Source organism: Cervus elaphus, chromosome 2 (assembly GCF_910594005.1).
Source record: "Cervus elaphus chromosome 2, mCerEla1.1, whole genome shotgun sequence".
Classification (NCBI taxonomy): domain Eukaryota; kingdom Metazoa; phylum Chordata; class Mammalia; order Artiodactyla; family Cervidae; genus Cervus; species Cervus elaphus.
The window spans coordinates 21,633,761-21,660,827 of record NC_057816.1 but is presented as its reverse complement, the minus strand read 5'-3'; the positions used below and the strand labels follow the sequence as shown (position 1 = coordinate 21,660,827).

The 27,067-nt window shown below is 49.1% G+C and overlaps 1 protein-coding gene across 2 annotated transcripts in view; it reads left to right on the top strand.

The window, feature by feature from the left end:
- The window catches only part of PKNOX2 (PBX/knotted 1 homeobox 2), a 289,880-nt gene that overhangs the window by 160,766 nt on the left and 102,047 nt on the right, over nucleotides 1-27,067 (top strand). The window contains exon 3 of one of the 2 annotated variants that reach the window (XM_043873881.1): nucleotides 25,738-25,842. The exons of the other annotated variant lie outside the window; for it this stretch is intronic. The gene's annotated coding sequence lies outside the window, so the exon portion shown is untranslated. The remainder of the gene's footprint in view (nucleotides 1-25,737; nucleotides 25,843-27,067) is intronic. 2 annotated transcript variants of the gene reach the window in all.

Below are 27,067 nucleotides of genomic sequence, written 5' to 3'. Positions count from 1 at the left end.
GTGACTGTTTTTCAATGAAACTATTCTGGTTTTGGGTCATCATTTATTTCCTTCATAAATATTCCAATTTGGAATTTTTGTTAGCAATGAATATCAGACTTATTCTCATGTAGCTTCCAGAATCTAATGTTTACCACTTTAAGAAAATACAACTTATGGGACTTCCCTGGCAGTTCAGTGGTTAAGATTTCACTTTGCAATGCAGGGACTGCTGGTTCAATCTGTGGAACTAAGATCTCGCATACCTTGTGGAAAAAAAAAAAACACAAAAAACATAAAACAGAAGTAATATTGTAACAAATTCAATAAAGACTTTAAAAAATGATCCACATCAAAAATATCTTTTTTTAAAAAAGAAAGACAACACAACTTTTGCATCTTTCCATCTCTAAAAATGATTTCTTTCCATCAGTTCACAAATAGATAGCAGTGGTTCTACAGTTCGAAGTTCTTTCCTTACACTAAGATGTGATTTGCTGATGTCTGTAGCCTTGATTTTATTTAAAGCTATAAGATGCTCGTTTACCATCTCCTCACCTATCTCAAACTTGAAACCTTTATAAATCATTTTTCTGGTTTGATGATCACTGTCCTTGAAGAAAACAAAGCAAAGTGGAAGTTAAATCATTTGCTTTCCTTCTGTCATCTGTAACCTCCTCCGTCTGCCCCAGGCTGTAGCCGCCTTCATCCCTTATTTTTGTCTCTTTCCGTTTGCTTCAAGTATTGCTTTTTTTAAGAGAGAGAAGAGAGGGAGGGCGTGAGGGAGGGGGTGTAGGGAGGAGAGTGTTTTCAGTCTCCACCTCATTCTGGTCTTTGGCCTTCCCAGCGCACTTCTAACGGGTTCAGCCTACTCTGTGTCTTGTTTTCTGTTGATAAGCCCCTCCTTTCATCTTCTGTACATGTGCTTCTAAGCCATCATGGAGCTCAGAATTGAAAATGCAGGCAAAAGATGTGATGTCCATTACATTTCTTATTCCCCATTAGAAAGACATAGGTCAAACCCTCCTCTCTTAAAAACATAATTAGCAATGAAATTCAGCCCAACCAATATTTCCTCTTTTGCCCAAGGCATAGTTCTAAATATAGTGGGTGATACAGAGGTGAGCAAGAATGTCCCCACAATGGACGAGGCAGACACGCAAATTGCCATAGCCCTAGACAGGACGAGACGAAGATGACAGTGCTGACTTATACAAAGTGTTCCAGGAGTCCCAAAGGAAGAGGGACCATTTCTACCTGAGAAGATCAGGGCAAGATTCATGCAGGAGGTAGCATCTGAAGTGGTCATGGAAGGCTGGGAGTGTATCAGAAGTCAGAGATGGAGAGAAGGGTGTAAATTCCTTAGGGAGGCACAAAGGTGAAGAAACAAGATGCTGTTTGCATAACAGCAGATGACTTTATGTAGCTGGGCCACAGGGTGGACTGGGGTGGACTACAGCCCCAGACATGCATTCCAAGCTTTGTCCTCTACCGTGGTGCCCCATCCAAACACTGGGAGGGAAGTTTGGGGGAGAGTGGATGCATGTATATGTATGGCTGAATCCCTCCGCTGTTCATCTGAAACTATCATAACATTTTTTGTTAATCAGCCATACCTCAATACAAAAAACAAAAAGTTTAAGAAAAAAAAAAGAAACACATTGAGCACAACACACTCTCAAATAAACTCATCAACACCTCCTCTAAACCTATTCTTCCCCTGTTATCACTTCCCTCACCCACCTTTCTTGGTGACATCACCATCCTCCCAGCAAGTTGAACACTGAACTTAGAATCAAAAGATCTCCGCATGAATCTTGGCTCCGGCTCTTCACTTCTCTGAACCATTATTTCTTCTTTCTTTTCTTGCCCATTTTGGCCATGCTGGGTCTTCCTTGCAGCATGCAGGAGGTGCATTGGGTGTGTCAGCGTCTCGAGCTGTGGCTCTAGAACACACAGTCTCAGTAGCTGTGCGCGTGTTCTCTAATTGGGGCACTCAGACTCAGTTGCGGGATCTTAGTTTCCCGACCAGGGGTCGAACCTGGGCCCCCTGCATTGGGAGCACAGAGTCTTATGCACAGACCACCAGGGAAGTTCCTGAGCCTCTACTTCTTCATCTGTAAAGTGGGGAAACAGGGCCTGACTTCCCTCCTCACATAGGAGGGTCGTGAGGATGAGACGAGAAAACGTGGAAGGAACTGCTTTGTGAATGGTAGTGCTGTGGGCCCGCAAGGGCACCGTCACTCTGATGATGCTGGTCCCTCCCGGGGCGGGAGCCCAGGGCGGTAAGTTGTCATGAATGAATCTGTGGTTTCCTGTGGGTGGTGCCCAATGCTCCTGTCAGTGTAGAGACTTGTGAAGGGAACTGGGAAGGTGAGTGGGGCCGGGTGGGGCGGCCAGAGACAAAGGCAGAGGAAGTCGCAGACCCAAGCCCGTTGCAGTTGGGGCTGTTTTTGAGGCTCTTCCGAGCTGTGGGAGCTCACGCTGAGTGCCGGGCTCTGCGGGAGGTCACCCTGCCATGCCTCCGGAAAGCAGGTTGTGAGGCGAATCAGGAATGTTCTCAGCGCCTTCCTGCAAGACTCCTAATGCAGAAAGGCAGCGTGTTGGAGGCATGAAGGCAGGGCCAGAAGGTGCTTCAGGCCTCAGATAACTGCTGGTGCAGACACACCATGCCCGGCCTGCCCACCTCCCCACCAGGGACCGAACTTGGGCCCCCTGCATTGGGAGCAGAGTCCACCGCCCCACCCTGTGGGCCCTCTGGACATGGAGATGACAAAGCCACCGTCTCTGACCTCAGAGAAGGCCAGGGGAGATGCCAGAACTCTTAGCCCAAGATGGTTAAGTGCATAACAGAGGAGTGCTTGGGGGTCTCAGGAGCCACCCGCTGCCAGAGAGAAAGGATGCTCAGCAAAGCCTCCAGCGGAGAGAGTCCAGAGACATAGCGTGGTGTCCAAGTAAATGAGGCCAGCATGGGTGTTCCAGGAAGAGCGGACAGCAGACTCAGACGCACAGGGCACAAGGTATTGTGTTGAGAGCCTAGAAATGCCTGTTTACACCGTGTGGTCGGATCATGGAATGATGTGAGGGAGGGAAGAGACAGCAGAGCTGGGAGCATAGACTGCGGGCGGGAAGGAGAGAGCAAAGCACCTTTGCAGTGAAAGATCAGATGTGACAGAAAGAGGGTGAGAGAAGGGGAAGGAAGGAAGACGAGGAGGTGAGGGTGTCTCCAGGTTCTTTTCTTTCAAAAAAAATCTTATTTATTTATTTACTTGGCTGCACCGGGTCTTAGTTGTGGCAGGTAGACTCTTAGTTGCAGCATGTAGACTCTTAGTTGCGGCATGGAGAATCTTTGTTCCCTGACCAGGGATGGAAGCTGGACCCCCTGCATTGGGAGCGTGGAGTCTCAGCCACTGGACCACCAGGGAAGTCCCCAGGTTTCCCTCTTGAGTGCCTGCAGCAACAATGATGCCATTCATCCAGAGTGAGGAGCAAACGTGGGGAGCGTGGGCAGAGTGGAGACGGTGGGGCTCACAGCTGGGCATGGTTGAGTTTGGGGTACGGGGTGACATGGAATATGTGGACCACATCCTCCTTCCTTTAGTCGTGCACCTAAGTCCTGCTGCCCCGAGTAGAATCAGCTGCACTAGGGCCCTTGAGGGCAGAGACTGGATCCTACTCACCTCTGTACCCAGGGCTGGCATGTAGCATGAGGCCTCCACGGTTACACGCCATCTCTTTACCTTCTCTGCCTGAGTTTCTTCACACACTCGAGACTGCCTCAAAAGGCAGTACGGAAAAGCAGGCAAACCCAGTGATTCCAGGCTGTACCCCAACCAGGCTTGGGGTGTGGAGTGTGCTGCTCGACCCTTGTAAATCACAGGGTGCTCTCTGATGTCTGTGCTGTCTCCTTTGGTAACCACCAGACACATGTGTCTATTAAAATTAAAATGAAATGAAATTACAAATTCAGTTACTCAGTTGCAACAACCACAATGCAAGTGATTATTAGCCATGTGGTGTCTACGGTATTGGATACTATGAACAGAGGAGATCTCGCTGAACAGAGGAGATCTTGCCGCAGAGAGTTCTGTGGGGCGGTGCACGTGAGCATCACCTCACAGGGTCCCCGAAGGTCAACAAGGGTCATGTGTGTAAAGCTGGGTGAGACGGCTGGCTCACGGGAACCTTCAATAAACCTCGGCTGTAATATTCCCAGTGAATGGGGAGACAGTCCAAGATGCAAAGCCACAGGTGCCTGTGAGTGCCAATATGACAGTCCCTGGCTTTGGGAACAATAAATATTCATGTCAGGGAGAGCTGACAGGACCTCAACAGGCACTTTGAGAATTTTACGAGAGGCGGTTCCTCAGGAACCTCCGGAAAGAGGCACTTGGGGGACCTCAGATGATCTCGGGAAAACTGCAGGGCGGTGCCTACCGTGACATGATTTCCTTGTGAATCTGGGTGTGGGTCGGCTCTGGGTCCCGGACTGTAGCAGATGGGCTGGGACCTGGGGGTGGGAGGGGTGTGGGGCCCCTGGCTCCGAAGTCCATCTGCGGTGTAATAGAGGGAAAGGCATGGAGCACGCGTCCAGATGGCCCGGCGGTGTCTCTTCCTGAGTGCGTGCTGCCTCTCTGCAGGTTCCTGCCCCTCTTTTGTGCCCTGCGTGTCTGGGGCCAAATGAGCAGGATCTGTCACTGACCTGGGAGTCAGCAGGGAGGGTGGAGGGGTTGTGGCCGGAGGCCCCCTGGGCAGCTGGGACAGAGGAGGAGGGACGATGCTGGGAGGCTCCCATTCTCAGGGGCCATCACAGCAAGCCTCATCTTCCATCCCTGAGCTGAGCACTAGCCTGGACCAGAAGGCAGAGATTTCCCAACGAGGAGGTCCCAAGGTCCCCCGGCCCAGCAGACAGCCCTGGCTGACGGCCTCTGATAGATGGACACGGGCTAATCCCTGATCCGCTGCATCCCTGAAGGCAAAAGCAGACTATTCTCCTTGGCTGGACAGGAGGAGTGGGGGAGGGCATTCTGGTGCAGTGGGAAAGCCCCAGGCTGCCAGACTCCGGCCTGGACATGCGCTCTCACTGACCCTCCGTGTGGCCAGAGAGTCAAGCCCCTCCAATCCAGGGGCTGGACAGGTCATCTGGAAGTCCGTCCAGCTCTGTTCTACCACAGCGTGTGGATGTGGCGAGGAGGGGTTGGGAGTGGGCTGCGGTTTTCCTTGGGCTGAGACCTGCTCACAGACAGAGATTGTCTTCTCATCGAGGGGCCCTGAGCAGCCCTCCACCCCGCCGCCTCCCTCCTCTGCTTCCTAGCAGGATGGATTGAGGCAGTGTGGAGAAATCCGAATAACTAATCAGAGTCCTCATTAACCCCCTGCCAGGATGCTCAAACATTCACTTTGCTGTTTGTGAAGCAGAAAAAAAAAAAAAAATCCCTCTCCCTACATTAAAATTGATACGTTATTAATCCCCGTGCTCCTGACCTGGGGGCCTGCTCGCCCCAGCGGCTGGGTCGCTACCTCGGGCCACTTGCACTTTCTATTATTTATCGGCCCCGCGCAGAGAGGCCTCTCTTCACAGCAGCAGGCTTGGTGCCAGCTTGGAGGCAGCCGCTTTGTCTTCTCCCTGGTGGGCTGGGCCCCACCCCGGGGTGCAGCTGCCAGGCTGCTGGGGTGGATGGGTGGGTGAACGGAGGTGTGGACGTGTCTTTCTCTGACCTGGGAGGGTGCAGTGAGCCGCTCTATACTTCAGGTGAGCCAGCCCAGGGAGCAGGCAGCCTCTTGGTCTAGCACCGGGCTGAGAAGGTCTGAGGGTTGGTCTGGCCCTTTCTGCACATCTCGGCCCACAGTGCCCCATGGGCTCCCTGGCACCATCCACACCAGGCCTGAACGCCATCCTCTGGCTCTGCATCTAGGCAGGCAGCCCGCACACCCTGCACATCAGAACAAGAATCTACAAATATAAGTCCTGTGCTGCACCTTGAACCAGGAGCTATGGGGAACCAAAACCATCCAGGGCCCAGTTCCTGCCCTCCGGGAGATTGCCCTGCAGTGGGGTCAACATATACCCTCTGCCTCCCACCCCCCGGGCACAAAAGATCTTGGGGAAGGTCTGGAGGGAGGAAAGAGGAAACCTGAGCGGTACAAAGGGCTCCTCTGGCTTCTCTGAGCCCAAGATGCTGTGGAGGAGACAAGAACTGCTGGGAGGCCCTCATTCCGTCTGCCTGGTGCTGGTTCAGCCCTCCGACCACCAGCTGGCTGTCTGCTCTGTTAGGGTCTGCCCACATCCCTTGCCAGCCTTGACCGGTGAACTCACAGTCAGCATCTAGCCCCACATAAGCTCCACTTTGTGGTCCTCTGTATAATAGGTCCCTAAAGACAGCTCTGTCAGGAGAAGGAGTAAGAGCTGAAAGTGGAGGATGAGAAGAGAGAGGACTTTAACCCCCAGCTCTCACTTCCAACTGCTTTAATTTACATATGAGCGGTGGCCGCAGGTCACCTTCCTGATCTTTGGCTCAGGTTGGCGTGGATGATCATTCAACCAATGTCTGTGAGTGCCCTGTGTGCGAGGAGTCAAGGTGATCTGAGCAAACCTGAATCCATGCTAACAGGGTGCTTACAGCCTAGTGGAAAAAACAGGCATCCCCCCACCATTGCAGTTGAGTATGTAATTATAAACGGCAGTAAGTGGGACTGAAGCCTGGAAATGCAATATACAAAGGAGGCCTTCCTGGTCTGAGAGGTTGGTGTTGCTGCCCTGGAGGAAGCAGTTCCAGCTGAGACAGACTTGCTAGTGCCAGGTGGATGAGAGAACAGCAACTTGCAGGAAAATGGGGTGGCTGTGCAAAGGCCCTGTGGTGGGAAGAAGCATGTCCTGTTTGAGGACCAGAGGCCTGGATGGCTGGAGGGCCAAGAGCCAAGATGAAGCAGGAGAGGTGGGCAGGGCCAGACCACACCTGACCTTCTGAGCCAAGGTAAGAATTTTGGTCTTGATCTCAAGAAAAGTGGGAAACCAGTAGCTGAAACCAGCGAGAAGAAGGTGAGGGGTTAGAATGGAGTTTTCACTTCAAAGAGGTCTCCCAGCTGTTCAGTAGAGAACAGATGGCGAGCATCTATGTATTCAGTGGGTCATCTTAGTCCCTAGCTGTTTGTTTCCTAGCTCCCACTTTGGTGAGCTGAAGTCTGTAGAATGTGCTGGGGCTTTATTTATTTATTTAATATTTATTTATTGGGCTGCACCAGTTCTTAGTTGCAGCATTTGGGATCTTCAGTCTGCATTGCAGCATGTGGGATCTTTAGCTGCAGCATGTGAACTCTCAGTTGTGGCCTGTGGGATCTAGTTCCTTGACCAGGGATTGAACCCAGGGACCCTGCATTGGGAGCTCGGAATCTTAGCCATCGGCCCACCAGGAAAGTCCCCTGTGCTGGAACTTTATGAAGAGAGATATATATATACCTAAATGCTGATCACCCACTCTCACCCTTGAAGTGGCATGCCCCTTTTTCTAACTCTGCAGAGACTCATGTAGTTGTGACCACCTTCCTGGGAGGTGCCAGGAGGGGCAGCAGCTGAGTGGATGGATGGGGAGAGCAAGGAGGAAGAGGGTGGGGCCTGCAGAGGAGCAGGGAAGCTGAGGCGGGACTTCTGGAGGGTCAGGCACCATCCTGGCTCTTAAAAAAAATAAATATATAAATTTATTTATTTATTTTGGCTGTGCCAGGTCTTAGCTGTGGCACGTGAGATCACGTTCCCTCACCAGGGATTGAACCCAGGCTCCCTTGCCTGGGAGTGTAGAGTTTTAGCCACTGGACCACCAGGGAAGCCTTGTGCTGGGTATGCAGGCACGATGACACAGACACAGGCGTGCAGTCTTCATGGACAGCAAGTGCCTCTTCCCCGTTCCGGCTAATGGCTCCCCTGTCTCTGTTTTTCCAGCCGCTGCTCCTACAGAAACTGCTCTTGTTTAGGATGGAGCTCTTTCTCTTTCATTTCAATGGACATTCATTGATCTTGGACTTTAGATAAGGATGCTCTAAGGGCCAAAACCCCCACAGTTTCCTTGCCCTGGAGCAGCCTGCCTACTGGGGGAGCCAGGTATATAAACGATTGACCCATAGGAGGCAGAATGAATCAAGCACCAAGTGTAGGACCACTGGACAACCCAATGTGCCTGGGACTGTTTCAGCTGAAGCCTTGCAGTGTCAGTCATTCAGTCGTGTCCGACTCTTTGCAACCCCATGAACTGTAGCCTGCCAGGCTCCTCTGTCCTTGGAATTCTCCAGGCAAGAATACTGGAGTGGGTTGCCATTCCCTTCTTCAGGGGATCTTCCCAACCCGGGGATTGAACCTGGGTTTCCTGCATTGCAGGCTGATTCTTTACCATCTGAGCCTTGAAGCTTGTAGTGTCTGTGTAATTATTAATCGTGCTCTCCTCCCCTCTCAAAATTGTTCAGGTTTGGTGTTTCCTTGTACATGGTCACCCTAACCATGGGTCATGGCTGTACAAAAGTGTAATCCACTCTTTGCAGGAATCCAGGAGACATCACATGATGAATAATGTTTCACCTGAGCCCTTGAAGTGCAGGCCTCGCAGAGGCTGTGAGGAAATGAGCACAGCTTACCTGCAACCTAGACCAGCTCAGCAAACATTTTGTGGAATGTTTCAGACAGTAAATATTTCAGGTTTTATGTTGTGTTGTAGCTGCTCAACTGCCACTGGTGTGGAAAGTAGACCTAGGCCAGAATAAAGGAACAGTGGGGCTGTGTGCCAATAAAACTTTATTTACAAAAAACAGGCAGCCTCAGGATTTGGCTTGGGTGCAGTTTGCCAGCCCCGACCTAGAGGTTGTGAAGGAGAGTTATGAGACATACGCCTGGAAAGTTCGGCAGGACTTGAGAGGTCTCAAATAGCTGACTTATTTATGTCAATAATAAAAGTGTTTGTGAACACAGGAGTGACTCATCATAGGGCCTAGGGTTTGGAGGGCACTGGAGAGAAGCAGGGAGCAGTGAGGAAAGCAGACGGGCTGGGCCCACCAACAGCCCCCTGGAGGCAGGTCTGTGGATGTAACCCTGGACTCTGATCGTCCCCTGTAGGACCTTCCCTTTTGTTCTGACACACACACCCCTCCCACTGCCTGTCCTCAGGGGGCTCACACTCTTGTAGGCAGACACTGTGACAAGTGCCAGCCCCTCCTTTCCTGTGGAGCCAAGGCAATTGGAGACCACCCTCCCCTCGCCTTCTGGCTATGCAGGACGGCTGGTCAGGGTCTCATGACCAGGGGGTGCCTCGGGACTGCCCCCGCTCCATCCCCAGCACTCCCAAGGGATGGACTCTGGTGCCTTCACGGTTTAATTATTATGGCGGACTCCTGGCTTCAGAGCTGGAAGGGGGTGCAGTTAGCCATCTGATACCACCCATGTGTTCCCCAAGCCCCACCATTCCTGTGAACATCCCCACAGAACAAACCACCCATGTGTCCCCCAAGCCCACCATTCCAGTGAACATCCCCACAGAACAAACCACCCACGTGTCCCCCAAAACCACCGTTCTGTGAACATCCCCACAGAACAACTGGAGATGTCCTCCCACGCTGTGGAAGGCCCAGCTTCTCTGAAGTCCCAGAGAGAAGGGGCGTTAGGTTCTGCTGGTCTTGTTTTGCTTCAGGGTCTTGTCAAGCAGAAAGCCCTGCTCCCCTTCCTCCCTCGGTCCTGGGGTCCTAGGCATGCAGCCTCCTCGGCCCCCCAGCACAGCTCTCTCCACTGTGGGCAGGGCCCCTTCTCTTTCTTTCCTGTAACAAAGCTGCTGCCTGGGTACATTTTTCCTGGTACCAGGCTCACTCACCCCAGGTGGCAGATGGCTAACTGTGCCCTCTTCCAACTCTGCAGCCAGGGTCTAACCCCAGGCATAACTTTAAGTTGCTGTTGTTTAGTTTTTGCAACCCGCCAGGCTCCTCTGCCCATGGGATTCTCTAGGCAAAATACTGGATTGGGTCGCCATTTCCTTCTCCAGGGGATCTTCCTGACCCAGGGATCGAACTCAAGTCTCTTGCACTGGCACCCATGTGTCAGTAAAGCAGATTCTTTACCACTGAGCCACCTGGGAAACCCATAACTTTAAGGGGGTGCCCCCAAACTCAGCAATCAAGAGAAATCATATTTTAATGCAATATTTTTAGACCTCCAAATTAATGACAAAAATGCATGATAAACAAAGCACCAATATTTTCAACACTGGCAGAATCAGTATTACTGATTCTTCCTTTCAAGTTAAATTCAGATGTGTCTAAGCATGCTTATGGGTCCTGATTTCATCCCCATTACTGAGGTTCTGGGAGCACCCTTAAATTTTGTGCCCAAGGCAGGTACCAGTGGTCTCAGCCCCAGGAGATGCCAGAGGAGAGGGTATGGTTCTAGGGCAGGGGGCAGAACAAGTTAAACTTGATGTAGGAGATAATAAGTTCTTTAAATCCCTCTCCTATCCTCACAAAAGAAATTCCTCCTCACTGTCCATTTTCTCCTTCACGGCCTGGCTTGCCACCTTTTTACCTGTTCTCCCAACCAACACCTTCCTGCTCCTCCCTTCTGCTCTGAGTTTTATGCTCCTCTGTCTTTATAAGGCTCTGGCCTAGATTCGCCGGGAACTGAGTGGGGAATTTTCAATTCCCCATACTCCCTTTCGTTTACCTTTTCTCCTTTGCCCTTGTTATCTGACCCTGTGTATTTTATTTACTGCCTTGTTATCACGTGTCCACCACTCCCTTCTGGTCTTCTCCCAGACCAGAAAGTAAACCCCAAGAATGCTGAGATTTTTATCTGTTTTGTTAACAATTGTGAACAGTTCCTGGCACATAGCAGACACTCAATAAACATTTGTTGAATGAGTGAATAACAACTGAGTTCCCTTTTGTTTTCCTCTTTCCCCTCCTGGAGTAGGCCTGGCTTCCCCTTTAACAGCCAGAAGACCTTAAACCTTTTTCCTAAATGAAAGAACATCTGCCCTGGGCCTCCACCCTAAGCTGTGCAAAAAGGCAGCAGAAGCTTTGTAATCACAGTTTTTACTTAACAAGTCCAAGCTGGCCAAAAGAAACAAATATTTTCCAGAGCAAATTTCAGGGTTTCCAAGGTATGTTGTACACTTCTTTCCTTTTTAATAGAGTGATGTCCAAGAGAAGATTTAAACTTCTTGTAAGTTGAATGAATACTGATTCTTTTTGTGACCTTGGCCAAGATACTCTAAGTCTCAGTTTTGATTATTCCATCTGTAAAATGGGTGTATTGATTCCAGTACCTCCACAAAGTCACAAAGTCACTGTCTAGCTCAAGCAAAATGTTAAAAGCTAGCTGGACATGCTTTGGGATATATAATCATTGTGCGTACATAGAGGCGTTCGAGGTCTTATTAGCAGCTGGCCAAGCTTCCCAGGTGGCACAGTGGTAATGAGCCCATCTGGCAGTACAGAAGATGCGAGACACTCAGGTTCTATCCCTGGGTGGGGAAGATGCCCTGGAAGAGCAAATGGCAACGCACGCCAGTGTTCTTGGAAACCCCATGGACAGAGGAGCCTAGCGGGTGGTAGTCCATGGGACTGCAAAGAGTTGGACACGGCTGAGCACACATGCAGAGGACAGAACCACAGCTCACCTGATGGGACCGCACGGAAGTGACCACCCAGTCCTATCTTTCTTTCTTTACTTTTGGCTGTGCTGGGTCTTCATTGCTGGGCTGGGGCTTTCCCTAGTTGTGGCGAGCAGGGGCTACTCTCCAGTTGTTGTACTTGGGCTCCTCATTTTTGCAGACCATGAGCTCTAGGGCACGCAGGTTTCAGTAGTTGTGGCACACAGGCTGAGTTGCCCCACAGCACATGGAATCTTCCCAGACCAGGGATCGAACCCATGTCCCCTGCATTGGCAGGCAGATTCTTAACCACTGGATCACCAGGGATGTCCCCAGTCCTAAACTTCTTACTTTATAGATGGAGAAACGGAGGACCAGGTGGTGATGTACCCAGGGTCACATCCCGAGCTCAACCAGGAGGATGATGGACAGAAGCCAAGTGTCCTGATTTCTGGTGCAGTTCCTGGACTCTCTGAATTCCTCAGTTGCTGATTCCACAAGAACAGGGACCCTGGGTGCTGCTCTCAGCCCAGGTCAAAATCACCATGAATGGAGGGGAATTCTTGACTTTCAGCTTTCCTTTCAAATGCCAGCCCTTCCCAAGCAGTCTAGGGAGGGAGATGCTTTAAATAAAACTCCTTTCCCATCCCTTCCATATCTGAGATTCATTTCTGAGAGGCATCTGAATGAGAATTTTACAGACATTTCATTTCTTAGCCTTTTCCTGGTTCCTTTGTGGTCCTCCAGGCACTGGTTATGACCGAAGCCTTGGAGACGCAGGCGGTGTGAATCGAGTGGGGACTTGGTGCCTGGGGCGCAGGTCATCTGATCGGCAGCCTCTCCAGACGCTGTGTGATCATCACAGGAGGGAACAGGGCCCTGGGAAGGGCACGGAGGCACGGAGAGATTAATTTCTTCAATGTCAAGCTTCCTGTGCGTCCCTTAATGACTGAAATTTACATGTGTGGGGAAAATCGCAATTTCCCCTGGAAGGCACGGAGGGGAAGTCACAGCCATCAGACTGTTTTGCAAGTGGGTGTGTCCACAGGGCTCTGAATTGACCACACTTGCAATCTTTTGGTGTTTTACAGGGTGTGTGGCCACGGTCGTGACAGAGAACTGCAATTTATGCCTCTGCATGTCTGTGTCTCTGGGATTATTCATGTGTGTGTGTGTGTTGCCATCACTTCTATCTTTGTGACCATGTGTAGATCAATGTGTGTTTCTTCTTAAAAAAAATTATTTCTCATTTCCTGCATAAATTATTCCAAGTAAAAGGCCATCCGGAGCTCAGTTCCTTGCATCCTTTTTCAATAAAGCAATATTATCACAGCCTAGTCCCAAAACTGGTCCCAGGAGAGGCTTTTCCTAGATTCTTTGTCAAACGAAATGTCACCGACTCACCAAATGATGAGAAGAAGAATTCTTCTTGTTTATTTCCCAAGTGAGGCAGAGCAGCAGCAGCTCATCCTCTGTGCATCCTCTCCCTGGCTGGGCAGGGAGGGGGACAGGTGGGCAGGGGGGCAGAGGAGGCCAGCCTTGGACTCTGCCCTTTCCCTTCGCCCCTTAACCAGCTTTGTGACTATGCAAGTCACTGTTCTAACCTCAGTTCCCTCTTTCAAGGATAGGGACTAATAATACCTCCTTTACAGGGTTGTTGCAAGGATTAAGTCATAAACTGGGCGATGTAGTTCTTTCTAAGGGACATAGCATGTTGTGTGCCATACATTCTACATATCCTCTGCTGAATATGTGTGTGTGCCCGCTCAGTCTTGTCCGACTCTGTGACTGCATGGACTGTGGCCCACCAGGCTCCTCTCTCCATGGGATTTCCCAGGCAAGAACACTGGAGTGGGTTGCCATTTCCTACTCCAGGGGATCTTCTTGACCCAGGAATTGAACCCGAGGGATTTGCATCTCTTGCATTGTCAGGTGGGTTCTTTACCACTGCAACACCTGGGAAAGCCCCTCTGCTGAATAGATATATTTATTTACTTCTTTATTCCACCAAAATTTATTGAACACCTAATATGAACAAAACACACATTAGGCTCTAAACACATTCAGTTTAGGATGATATGATCTAGTGGGGTAGGCAAAGAGAGAATCACAATTTTGCAGGATAAGCACTAAGAGAATTGTGTACAAGGTGCTCTAAGCTGCTAGAAATATCCTGTGGCGGCCAAGTGGAGGAGGGGGTTAGTTCAATTCAGTTCAGTCACTTAGTCGTGTCCAACTCTTTGAGACCCCTTGGGCTGCAGCACTCCTTTCTTCCCTGTCCATCACCAACCCTTGGAGATTGCTCAAACTCATGTCCATCTAGTTGGTGATGCCATCCAATCATCTCATCCTCTATTGACCCCTTCTCCTCCTGTTTTCAATCTTTCCCAGCATCAAGGTCTTTTCCAATGAGTCAGTTCTTTGCATTAGGTGGCCAAAGTATTGGCATTTTAAGCTTCAGCATCAGTCCTTCCGATGAATATTCAGGACTGATCTCCTTTAGGATGGACTGATTGGATCTCCTTGCAGTCCAAGAGACTCTCAAGAGTCTTTTCCAACACCACAGTTCAAAAAGCATCAATTCTTCGGTGCTCAGCTTTCTTTATAGTCCAACTCTCACATTCATACATGACTACTGGAAAAACCATAGATTTGACCAGATGGACCTTTGTTGGCAAAGTAATGTCTCTGCTTTTTAATATGCTGTTTAGGTTGGTCATGGCTTTTCTTCCAAGGAGCAAGCGTCTTTTAATTTCATAGCTGCAGTTACTATCTGCCATGATTTTGGAGCCCAAGAAAACAGTCTGTCACTGTTTCCATTGTTTCCCTATTTGCCATGAAGTGATGGGACCAGATGCCATGATCTTCATTTTTTGAATGTTGAGTTTTAAGCCAGCATTTTCACTCTTCTCTTTCACTTATCAAGAGGCACTTTAGTTCCTCTTTATTTTCTGCCATAAAGGTGGTGTCATCTGCATATCTGAGGTTATTGAGATTTCTCCCGGCAATCTTGATTCCAGCTTGTGCTTCATCCAGTCCAGCATTTTACATGAGGTACTCTGCATGTAAGTTAAATAAGCAGCATGACAATACACAGCCTTGATGTACTCCTTTTCCAATCTGGAACCAGTCCATTGTTCCATGTTCAGTTCTAACTATTGCTTCTTGACCTGCATACAGATTTCTCAGGAGCCAGGTAAGGTGTTCTGGTATTCCCATCTCTTAAGAATTTTCCACAGTTTGTTGTGATCTTCACAGTCAAAGGCTTTGGCATAATCAATAAAGCAGAAGTTGATGTTTTTCTGGAACTCTGTTGTTTTTTCAATGATCCACTGGATGTTGGCAATTTGATCTCTGGTTCCTCTGTCTTTTCTAAATCCAGCTTGAGCATCTGGAATTTCATGGTTCACATACTGTTGAAACCTGGTTTGGAGAATTTTGAGCATTACTTTGCTAGCATGAGAGATGAGTGTAATTGTGCAGTAGTTTGAACATTCTTTGGCATTGCCCTTCTTTAGGATTGGAATGAAAACTGACCTTTTCCAGTCCTGTGGCCACTGCTGAGTTTTCCAAATTTGCTGACATATTGAGTGCAACACTTTCACAGCATCAGCTTTTAGGATTTTAAATAGTTCAACTGGAATTCCATCACCTCCACTAGGTTTGTTCATAGTGATGCTTCCTAATGCCCACTTGACTTCACATTCTAGGATGTCTGACTCTAGGTGAGTGATCACACCATCGTGGTTATATGGGTCATGAAGATCTTTTTTGCATAGTTCTGTGTATTCTTGCCACCTTGTCTTAATATCTTCTGCTTCTGTTAGGTCCATACTGTTTCTGTCCTTTATTATGCCCAGTCTTTGCATGAGATATTCCCTTTGTACATCTAATTTTCTTGATGAGATCTCTAGTCTTTCCCAGTCTATTGTTTCCCTCTGTTTCTTTGCATCTATCACTGAGGAAGTCTTTCTTATTTCTCCTTGCTATTCTTTGGATATCTGCATTCAAATGGGGAGGAGGGAGTAGGCCTTAGGAAAACTGATTAGGAGGCTGTTGCTGAGCCAGATGTGGCAGAGGTGATGGAGAGGAGGAAAATGCAGCTTGCTTTGCGTGGGGGCAAAAGACAGTGGTTAGCTTGTGTCAGGACACACTGACCTTTTCCCATTCCTGGATTGGGAAGGCAGTCCTAGAACCCAGGGTCATTCGGCAGGCTTGGGGGAGGGGGCGGGGTGTGAGGGAACAGCGGCTTCAAGGCTGGAGGTCTGACCACTGGGGAGAGGAATAGTGGGGAGCAGCAGGAGAAGGATGGAGCCCAGCTGAGGAAAAGGAGGCTGCAGACAGGAAGAGTTTGCAGAGATGGTCAAAGGGCTTGTGAGGGAGCTGCTGGCTTCCCCAAGAAGGTTAATCCTGTTGGAAAAGTTGAGCAACTTCTTTAAAGTTGGGGCTGATCTTAGGTGAGTTTAAAGGGCCACTTTCTAGGGACTTCCCTGGTGGCCTAGTGGTTAAGACTTTGCCTTCCAATGCAGAGGGTGTGGGTTCAATCCTTGGTCAGGAAACCAAGATCCCACATGTCTCATGGCCAAAAAACCAAAACATGAAACAGAAGCACTGTTGTAACAAGTTCAATGAAGACTAAAAATGGTCTGCATCAGCACCATCTTTCCAGATTCCATACACATGCATTAATATGCAATATTTGTGTCTCTCCATCTGACTTACTTCACTCTGTACCATAGGCTCTAGATTCATCCACCTCGTTAGGACTGACTCAAATGCCTTCTTTTTTATAGCTGAGTGATATTCCATTGTACATATGTACCACAGTTTCTGTATCCATTCATCTGTCGACGGACATCTAGGTTGCTTCCATGTCCTAGCTATTGTAAATATGCTGCAGTGAACACTGGGGCACATGTGTCTCTTTCAGTTATGGTCTCCTGCATTGCAGGCAGATTCTTTACCTTCTGAGCCACCAGGAAAGCCCCCTTCAATTATGATTTTCTATTGCAGAAACCAACACAATATTGTAAAACAATTATCCTCCAATTAAAATTTAAAAATAAACTTTAGAAATGGTCCACATCAAAAAAAAAAAATCTTAAAAAAATAAAGGGACACTTGCTTTCCATGCTGGATTCCCTATCACCAGGCTCACCTTTGTGTCTGGTCAAATTCTGCCCGGGTCTCTTGACTGCTCTTGGCCTTCCTGCTCATCTGTTCATCCCCTCATTTAACAAACACACATTGAGCCTGATGCTAGGCCAGAGCTGGAAACATAAAAGGTGAGGATGTCCTTGTTCAGCTCAGAGTTGAATGAGAGGGACCCCTCTAGTGACACATAATAATAATTTGGTGAGATTCAGCCTGGAGTTCATAGCTAAGAACTTTGGGCTTTATCTTATAGGAGAAACAGTCCCAGTTATCAGGGGAGCGGGAAGGAGGGAATGACTTGTCTTGTAGGGGGTAGAGGAGCATTGAGAGATAACTTCACAGAGCTGAATCTTGAAGGATGAGTGTGATTTTGCCAAACAAGATCTAAACAAACCACCCTACTGTCATTGTCTTAACAACGATAGTCACCATTTATTACAGGCTTTGTCTATGTCAAGGCTGAGTCCTTTATTATCCACTGAGCACATCTTATGTCTAATGTAAAACCACTCAGTTCAGTCCCAGTGAACACCTTGTTGTTGAGTTTGGTGATCACAGAGCTAGGAAAGGGGCTTCCCCAGTGGTTCAGGGGTAAAGAATCAGCCTGCAATGCAGGAGACGTGGGTTTGATCCCTGGGTCAGGAAGATCCCCTGGAAGAGGAAACAGCAACCCACTCCAATACTCTTACTGGGAAAATCCCATGGACAGAGGAGCCTGGCAAGCTATGGTCCATGTGGTTGCAAAGACTTGGACACAACTGAAATGACTGAGCATACCACACACAACTAGGAAAAGGGAGATCTAGGATCTGAATTCAGTTTTTCCCACTGTACTATGTCTCCCCCATCAACTTATTAATATTAAGAGACATGTGTAAGGAGCATGTGAAACAACCCACTGTTTTCTTCAAATCTTTCAATTCAGAGACACACCGAGGCATAGAGAATTGTGATGCCTTTGACAATGAGTAATAATGACTAAACAGGCAAAGTCTAGCTGAACTGGTTAAGCACTAATCTGATTAAGCATTTTCCAGTAGTGATTGCCCTTCCTATGATAAGAATGATCCTGTTGATGATCTACATAGGCACACCACTAACCTAGTTATACATGGGAGACATAAGAGACATGGAAGACTCTAGCCTCTCTCTCTCTTTTTTCTTTTTTTAATATTTATTTCTTTTACTGCACTGGGTCTTAGTCATGGCACTCAGGATCTTCAGTCTTTGTTGCAGCATGTGAGATCTAACTCCCTGGCCAGGGGCTGAACCTGGGCCCCCTGGAGCTCAGAGTCATAACCACTGGACCACCAGGCAAGTCCCAAAGACACAGTCTTGTCCTCAAACATCTATGATGCCACTGAGATTTAAACAAACATGGAAAGCAGAAGTTCACAAAATAAGGGCCAAAATAAAGTAAGATTCAGGGCCAATCATAGGATAGAGGAGCAAGAATTTGACTTCACTCAGCTGCAGAAATTCAGAGAAAGGGAAGACTTGAGGGTTGGCTAGGACCTGGGTGTCGCAGAGGAAGGAGGGCCACCAGGCCCTCCAGGCAGCCCTGGTGGGCTGAGAAAGGAGGGAAGAGGGCCCAGACATGGCATGTGCTCAGTTGGGAGATAGGGCAGGCTAGTATGGCTGGAGCAAAGGCTCAGGCTTGAAAAACCAAGGGATTAAGTAAGATAAGTAGGTTGGGGTTGATGATGAAAGACAAGAAAAGAGGCTATGAGATTTGAATTGTGTCTTCATAGACCTTGGCAAGTCATTGCAGGCTTCTGGGTAGGGGAGAAGCAGTATAAACAAGCCTGTAAACTATTTTAGCCTCCAAGGAGGCCCTCTCTTCCTAAAGGATTGGAGTCCGGTCTCTTTGAGATGGTCCTCACAGCTCTGGTGAACTCTTGAGTCTTCTGCTGGGATGTTTGAGTTCGATAGTTGCTCAAGAGCAGTCAGAGAATGGGGTCATGTGAGAACGGGGTCACGGTGTCAGGTCCCACCTCTTGCATGCAGACAGCAGTGATGAAGAGTGATGGGGATGGGGATGAACTGGAATTCAGAGGTGGAGGGTTTTGTGCCACATCGCAGAGCAAGCTCCTGGCAGAGCTGGAACCACCCACCCCAGCGGCAAGGTGGGAGGAACCTCTATCTTTGGGGAAATGCCCGAGGGTCCTAGTAAGCAAATCATAAGGCTGCACTATGCAAAAACAGGCCCTGGGAGGGTCTCCAGACAGAATGGATTCTCTCAAGGCTCTTGGGCCAATGAGGACAAAGACTCCAGTGTTTCTGCTCATGGGACAGATACCAGGCTGGGGCAGCTCGCTAAAGTGGACAGAGGGCAGGCCTTTGGTTTGGGTGTCTGGCCAGAATTCCAGAGGCTCGATCCTCAGCGCTGCCCTGTTCATCTGCAAAGTGTAAATCAGACCCACTGAACAGGCAAAGGTGCTCTCCAGGGAAGCCTGCCATCCATCAGAGGTCAGAGGGCACCCTGGTTAAATGCCTCAGGGAGGCAGGGAGGGGCCTGACCAGAGCTAAAAATCCGGGGTAGGGCCACTGCTTTCCTTGGGGGAACTTGTGGGGACAGAGGGACTTTTTTCAAGATGAAGGTCCTGGTTCCTCCTGTCCCTTAAGTATCTGGGCCAGTGGGTCACATGGGCCCATGTCTCCCCATCTGTCTGTCTGTCTCTCTGTCCACCTCCTATCCAGCTGCCCGTCCGTGCCTATCCAGCTGCCCGTTAAGCGGACCCCAGCCCAGCCCCGGGGTCAGGGCAGCGGTATTGCAGACTGCCTGCAAGCCTCTAGAGGCGGAATTTGTACGGTGACAAAACAAAGGGGAGTGGGTTTTCTCTGGAAAGAGCTAAAAAGGCACACGCGGGACCCCCCTCGGGGCAAGGTGTGTATAAGCATGGGGGAGGATGGCCGTGACCGTGGGCAGTCTCCTTGCCCCCTGGCCCAGACTGTCTTTCATTCTCCTCGGGCCTTTCTGCCCTGTGAGTTGCCCTGTTATGCTCAGAGGAAGAGATGGCAGTGACAGAAAAAGATGACAGGCTCTCCTTCTGCCTTGAAGCTTTCTCCAGGCTGGTGAGAACCAGGCAGTTGCCAGTTCTGGGAAAGGGGAAATCTGTGTGTATTGTAGCCCTGAAGCAGTGCCCTGTGTGGGACACACAGGCATCACTGGGGACCGTCCTTCCCCTCTCGGCTGTGTATTTATTAGTCCCTGAGTGGGGCAGGGTTGGCATCTCTTTCCTAAACTGGTGTGAGTCCCCTCTGAGGAGTCCACTCCTCGGTACTGTGTTAGGGGTGAGGGCAGGGGCAGAGGTACAGCTGGAGCAGAAAGACAGACAAGCAAGCACTGCAGCGAGATGCAGAGAGGGAGCTCTGGCCCTGAGGGGCCAGAAAGGATTGCAATTAAGAGGAGGGGCTGCCGGACACCCTGGGCAGGCAGGTCAGCCTCCTTCTGCAGCCCTGACTCCGGCCCTGTCCTCTGCCCCTGGCAATGAGGGCTTTGCAGAGGAGGGGCCGTGGGGCCAGCAGCCAGCAGCAGCAGCAGCGTCCACGCTCGACAAGCTATGCCCTCTGAGATATGGAGGGCTTCGGTGTGGGTGTGCATGCTTCATCTTTGCAAGCTCAGGCCCCAGCACATGGTAGGTTCTCAATACGTGGCATCTACACTGAAGCAGTTTGCATCTGCCCAGAAGAAGGGAGGAGGCAATAGTTAAAAGTCTACCTAAGAACAGAGCTGTCCTCTGCCAAAATAGGTCTCAGACCCCTGGGACACGAGGCAGGGGAGGCTGACATGAGCTGAGCCCCCAGGAATGGCCCACCCCACTACTCAGGACACATCACCTTGCCTCGTCCTTCAGGACGCCCAGCGTTTACTTAGCACTTGCGCTGCAGGCTTTCCCTCTGTGCTGGGAAGAAATGTAGGAACAAAGAGAAATGGGGAGGCTGGAAGAGCGAAATATCTGGAGCTAGAAGACATGCTGTTTGCCGGCTTGTCTTCTTAGGCAAGTCTGATGTTCGACTTTCCTCAGCCTCGATATCCACCTTGATAAGATGAGATCAACTACCCAACAGGCAAAAAGGCATCTCGTATAAATTGCAGATGTGATGTAAATATGTGTGACCTTCTGCAAGTTATTAGTTGATAGTCTTTCAAATGAATATGCCCTTAGATCTGGCAACTCCACATCTATAAACTTCTCCTAAGACAATAATCAAGTCTGGAGCAAAACTCAGTCATAAGAATGGGCTTTATGGGACTTCCCTGGCGGTTCAGTGGTTAAGACGACACCTTCCAATGCAGGGGTTGTGAGTTTGATCCCTGGGTCGCAGAGCTGAGATCCCACAGGCCTCATGGCCAAAAAATGTATATATATATATAAAACAGGAACAATATTGTAACAAATTCAGTGGAGGCTTTAAAAAATGGTCCACATTATTAAAAAAGGAATGGGTATTATTTGTTTATAGTAGCAAAAACTGGAAATGATAGACAATTGGTTGGGTAATTGTAGTACACCTGTAAATGGAATACCACACAGTCACTAAGATCATATGCAAAGGTGTTTATTGTATGCTGCTAAATATAAACAACTGCTTCCGGAACAAACAATATGTATGATGCTGTTTTGAAGAAAGAAAGGTTTTACCCTTCATATTAACTGTGGTTATCTTTGTATGATAGGATCACAACTCACTTTAAAATTTCTGGGAGTTCCCTGGAGGTCCAGAGGTTAGGAGTTAGTACTTTCACTGCCAGCACCTGGCTACAATCCCTGGCTAGGTAACTAGATCCCACAAGCTGTGACTCACCCAAAAAAAAAAAAAAATTCTGTCTTCTTTGTCTATTTTGTGCAGTAAACATATATTATTTTGTAAAGGTAATAAAAATTGTTATTATATTGAAATGCATGCATGCTCAGTCACTCAGTTGTGTCTGACTCTTTGCAAGTCCATGGACTAGAACCCGCCAGGCTCATCTGTCCATGGGATTTTCCAGGCAAGAAATACTGGAGTGGGTTAACATTTCTTTCTCCAGGGGATCTTCCTGACCAAGGAATCCAATGTGAGTTCCTGCGTTGGCAGGTGGATTCTTTACCACTGCCCCATGTGGGAAGCCATTATATTGAAATATTGCCCTCTAAAGATTGTTTTAAGAGTTAAAGAAGATATTACATATGAAAGTACTTTGTAAACTGAACAACTACGTGGATGTAAGACAGGGTCTCTGCCTATGAGGAGCCTCCAGTTTGGAAAGAGATGAGAGACATGTAAGATAACTAGAGCATGATACGGAATGTGGTGAGAACTTTCAGAAGATGACAAGCAGCATGTTCCTAGGAAACACAGAGGAGATACAATGACGGCTGGCTCTAGGGGAAAAAGCCAGAATGTTCACGTTGAACAATGAAGAATGGTGAGGGTCTTTTCAGGTAGAAATGTAGAACTGGGGCATTGAGAAGAGTGGGCGGTTGTGGGGCAGATTGGGGAGTGGAAGCTGTTGTGAGTGGATGGAGGGTAGACAGTCTGCGGGCAAAGGGCAGAAGCTGAGCCCAGAAGGCAGAGTGGTTCCCAGCCAGGCTGAACACCTTTGGTGCCTGTGAGCAGAGAGTCACTGAGGATTGTGGAGTGGGAGGTGACACAGCTGTGCACCCATCCTGGGCAGGGTCTGGATGGATGCAGGATGCGACTGGCTGCCTGGGAAGCGTAGCCTGGAGGTGGCTCACGAGCTGGAGGGACTTGGCCTGCATGACCAGGAAGGAGGGCCCTTTCTAGGAATGTCCCTGAGAGTGGAAAGGCTGGAGACCGTCTTCCGTCTGAACTGGAAAGGGGTGGGAAATGGGGAAGTGAGAGGAGGGGAACATGAGATGGGGCTTAGGGAGGGAGGAAGTGGGCTTGTCCCCCAGGTTTGTTGCCTGAAGGTGGGGGCAGAGAACTGGGAGTCACTCACAGAAGTCACAGTCAAGGCCAGTGGAGAAGTGGGCTGGGGTGGGAGTACCTTGGTGCTCACGGCATCCTCTCTGGGCAGTGGCCAGGGGGCCTGAGCCTCCTGCTGCTTTGAATGTCTCATATACACCATCTCTTCTCCGGAGAAATCTGAGTCCAGGGTGGGGAAGAGGGTTGGTTCAACCCAGATTTTGCTCATGGAAATTCATTGACCTCCCTGCCTGTTCTTGGAGCTCTTCTCAGCTCATCCTAGCTCCCAGCTCCCCAGCTTCCTTGGCCTGCAGCTGGAATCCATGCACCCTCAGGACCCAGGATGCTGCGCTTCTGCCATCCTCACCTCCCAGCAATGCGAGCGTGTGTGCGCACACACACACACACACACACACACACACACACACACCCCTCCCAGGAAGAAAGTGCTGAAGTCTTGTTCAGGCAAATGTCTGAATTTTCATTTCCAACTGCAGCTCCCAGCCCGGCCACTGTTTAGCTCCTCCTGTTGTCATGTCACTAGTTAATTACATTCTTTACTGAGGTGCAAATGTGTTTTTACAGGGAGACTAAGGTGGTGTTAACTGGGAAGGAATTATCAATGTTAAAGACACACTTACCTCTGGTTGCAGGGCTAGGGCTCTTGGCCAGAGGTGGTCCCTGAGGCTTCCCTGAAAACAAAACTCAGGTATAGCAGCGCCCCCTCCCAAACACCCCCATCCCACGACCCCCTGTCATCCTTGCCCCAAGCACAGCCTCATTTGGAGTCAAATGAGCAACTCAATCCACAAGGAGAAATTGATGTGTTTGGGAACTGTCAGGCCAGGCCTTATACCAGTGCTGACCACCAAACTCATTTTTGGACATTTGGGTCCATTTCAAATGTTGAGAAACAAAATTAATCCACTTTAGTCTAATTATTTAGAAAAGGCAGAGGAACCAGAGATCAATTTGCCAGTATCCGTTGGATCACAGAAAAAGCAAGAGAGTTCCAGAAAAATATTTACTTCTGCTTTATTGACTATGCCTAAGTCTTTAAATGAGTGGATCACAACAAACTAGAGAATTCTTAAAGAAATGGGAATACCAGACCATCTTACCTGCCTCCTGAGAAATCTGTATGCAGGTCAAAAAATCACAGTTAGAACCAGACATGGAAAAACAGACTGGTTCCAAATTGGGAAAGGAGTATGTCAAGGCTGTATATTGTCACCCTGCTTGTTTAACTTATATGCAGACTGCATCATGCCAATTGCTAATCTGGATGAAGCACAAGCTGGAGTCAAGACTGCCAGGAGACATATCAATAACCTCAGATACGCAGATGACACCACCCATATGGCAGAATCTTAAGAGGAACTAAAGAGCCTCTTGATGAAAGTAAAAGAGGAGAGTGAAAAAGCTGGCTTAAAACCCAACATTCAAAAAAACTAAGATCATGGCATCCGGTCCCATCACTTCATGGCAAATAGATGGGGAAACAATGGAAACAGTGACAGATTTTATTTTCTTGGGCTCCAAAATCACTGCAGATGGTGACTGCAGCCATGAAATCAAAAGACACTTGCTCCTTGGAAGAAAAGCTATGACCAACGTAGACAGCATATTAAAAAACAGAGACATTACTTTGCCAACAAAGGTTCATCTAGTCAAAGCTATGGTTTTTCCAGTAGTCATGTACAGATGTGAGAGTTGGACTATAAAGAAAGCTGAGTGCCGAAGAATTGCTTTTGAACTGTGGTGTTGAAGACTCTTGAGAGTCCCTTGGACTGAAAGGAGATCCAATCAGTCCATCCTAAAGGAGATCAGTCCTAAATATTCATTGGAAGGACTGATGCTGAAGCTGAAACTCCAATACTTTGGCCACCTGATGCGAAGAACTGACTCATTGGAAAAGACCCTGATGCTGGGAAAGATTGAAGGCAGAGAGAGAGGGGGCCAACAGAGGATGAGATCGTTGGATGGCATCACCAACTCAATGGACATAAGTCTGAGCAAGCTCTGGGAGTTAGTGATAGACAGAGAAGCCTGGCCTGCTGCAGTCCATGGGGTCGCAAAGTGTCGGACATGACTGAGCGACTGAACTGAACTGAATCTAATGGTCTTCCCTGGTGGCTCAGATGGTAAAAAGTCCTTTCACAATGCAGGAGACCCAGGTTCGATCCCTGGGTTGGGAAGATCCCCTAGAGAAGGGCATGGCAACCCACTCCAGCATCCTTGCCTGGAGAATTCCATGGACAGAGAAGCCTGGTGGGCTACAGTCCATAGGATCACATGGAAAAGACCCTGATGCTGGGAAAGATTGAGGGCAGAAGGAGAAGGGGGCAGCACAGGATGAAATGGTTGGATGGCATCACCAATTCAATGGACATGAGTTTGAGCAAACTGCAGGAGATGGTGAAGGACAGGGAAGTCTGCCATGCTGCAGTCCATGGGGTCGCAAAGAGTTGGACACGACTGAGTGACTGAACAACAATGAATCTAATAACAAATAGATAAGTCATGCAGCTGAAGCCCCCTTTAGGTCAAGGCTGTTCATCGCTGCTTTGGGTCCTTTGCCCTCCTGCTTCTTCCTTCCTGCTGCCCACCAGTGCCCTCCCCCCACCCATCAGTGTTCAGACCCCCAGATGAAACCTGTCCGCTGGGAAAGCATCTGAAACTCCTCCACTCATCTGAGCAGGTGGCACCTGCCACTCTTTCTCTGAGTTCCCTACAGTTTAAAGCAAGAAGCTGGCTGTGGTTCCCCAGGCTTCACAAATCACTCAGTGATCTGACCACACTTGGGGCAGAGGGGCTGTCTGGTGCCAAGAGACCAGATGGGCAACCACAGGCCATTTCCCGCCGAGACAAGGGCTAGGCTCTAACGTGGCTTGGTGGGTCTGAACACCCAACGAGGAGAGGGGCTTGAATGATCATGTAGTAGGAGGTCTGCAGAGCACACAGAATGTATCCTTCACCACCAGCCTGGGAGGAGGGGGCACAGAGCGGGGTCCCCCTTTATCCCTGCACCTCTAGCCTTCCCTTCTGAGCGCTGCTCTGCCCTTTCTCACAGGTGCGCTGGTTCTGGTCAACAGGAAGGATTGCTGGCCCAGCTGGAAGTGAGGAGAGGGCTGTGTGCCCTAAGGGCCATCCTAGAGGCCGCCGGGATCACCGAACAGTAAGAACGTTCTCCATCCTTTAACACGTGGTTAAACCCTCCAGGCTTCCCTGGTGACTCAGATGGTAAAGAATCCACCTGCAATGCAGGACACCCAGGTTTGATCCTGGGTTGGGAAGATCACTCCAGTATTCTTGCTTGGAGAATCCATCCCATGGATGGAGGAGCCTGAAGGGCTACCGACCATGGACTCGCAAAGAATCAGACACAACTGAGTGACTGATACTTAGCAAACCCTCCAGGCAGATTGTCTTTTCTTCTGAAAACCTTGAGAACCGGCCCATAACGTTAGCTGACACTTATTGCACATGACCTCAGAACACAGAACCCTGTATTGTTTCTCCTTGGCTCCTGGAGGATGGGACGAGAGCTAGGCCTTGTCCCTGTGTACCTCTATTTTCCTCTTCATATTCCATGAACAATAATAAACTCTTGTTGCTATGGAGGGATGGGCTGTTGCTCATTCCCATGACGGTAATACTTGTCCAGCCCTCTGAAGCAAGCCTTGTCTCCAGGGGTGTTTGTGAGAAACTCAGTTCCTGGACCTCACACCAGAGATCCCGAATTGTGAGTCTAGGTTTAGACTGAGAATCTGCACCCTGCCCCCAGTATTTCTGATGAACACAGAGGAAACTGCATCCAAGATGTGTGTGATGAACTATGAGAACTAGTTCCTTAGAGAGTATAAAGCAGAGAATCTCACTTAATCCTCTTATCAGATAGGGTTTTTTAAATCCCCTTAAGTAACCTGATGATCTCACAGACCTAAGTAGCAGTATAGGCAGGGGTTTAGAAATCCAGTTCTCCAAAACAAGTCTTTTCTCTTTCCAGTATGTCATGATAAGGGCTGGATCTGTTACAGCGAGATGGGCTCCACCCACCCCCCACCCCAAATCCACAGGACCCTGCTGGGGTGTTTGTAAGTTTCCCTGATGTGTTAGGGCCCCCGTGATCTTCTAGTTTCCCAGTCTTTGTGATCCAATATGTGCTCAGTACTCAGTCATGTCAGACTCTTTGCAACCCCATGGACTGTGGCCCACCAGGCTCCTCTGTCCATAGGATTTCTCAGGCAAGAACAGTGGGGTGGGTTGCCATTTCCTTCTCCAGAGGATCTGCCTGACCCAGGGATCAAATCCACGTCTCTCGAGTCTCCTGTATTGGCAGGCAGATTCTTTACTAGTTTCACCTGGGATCCAGTCTTTGTTTGGGGGGCAGTAATCATTGC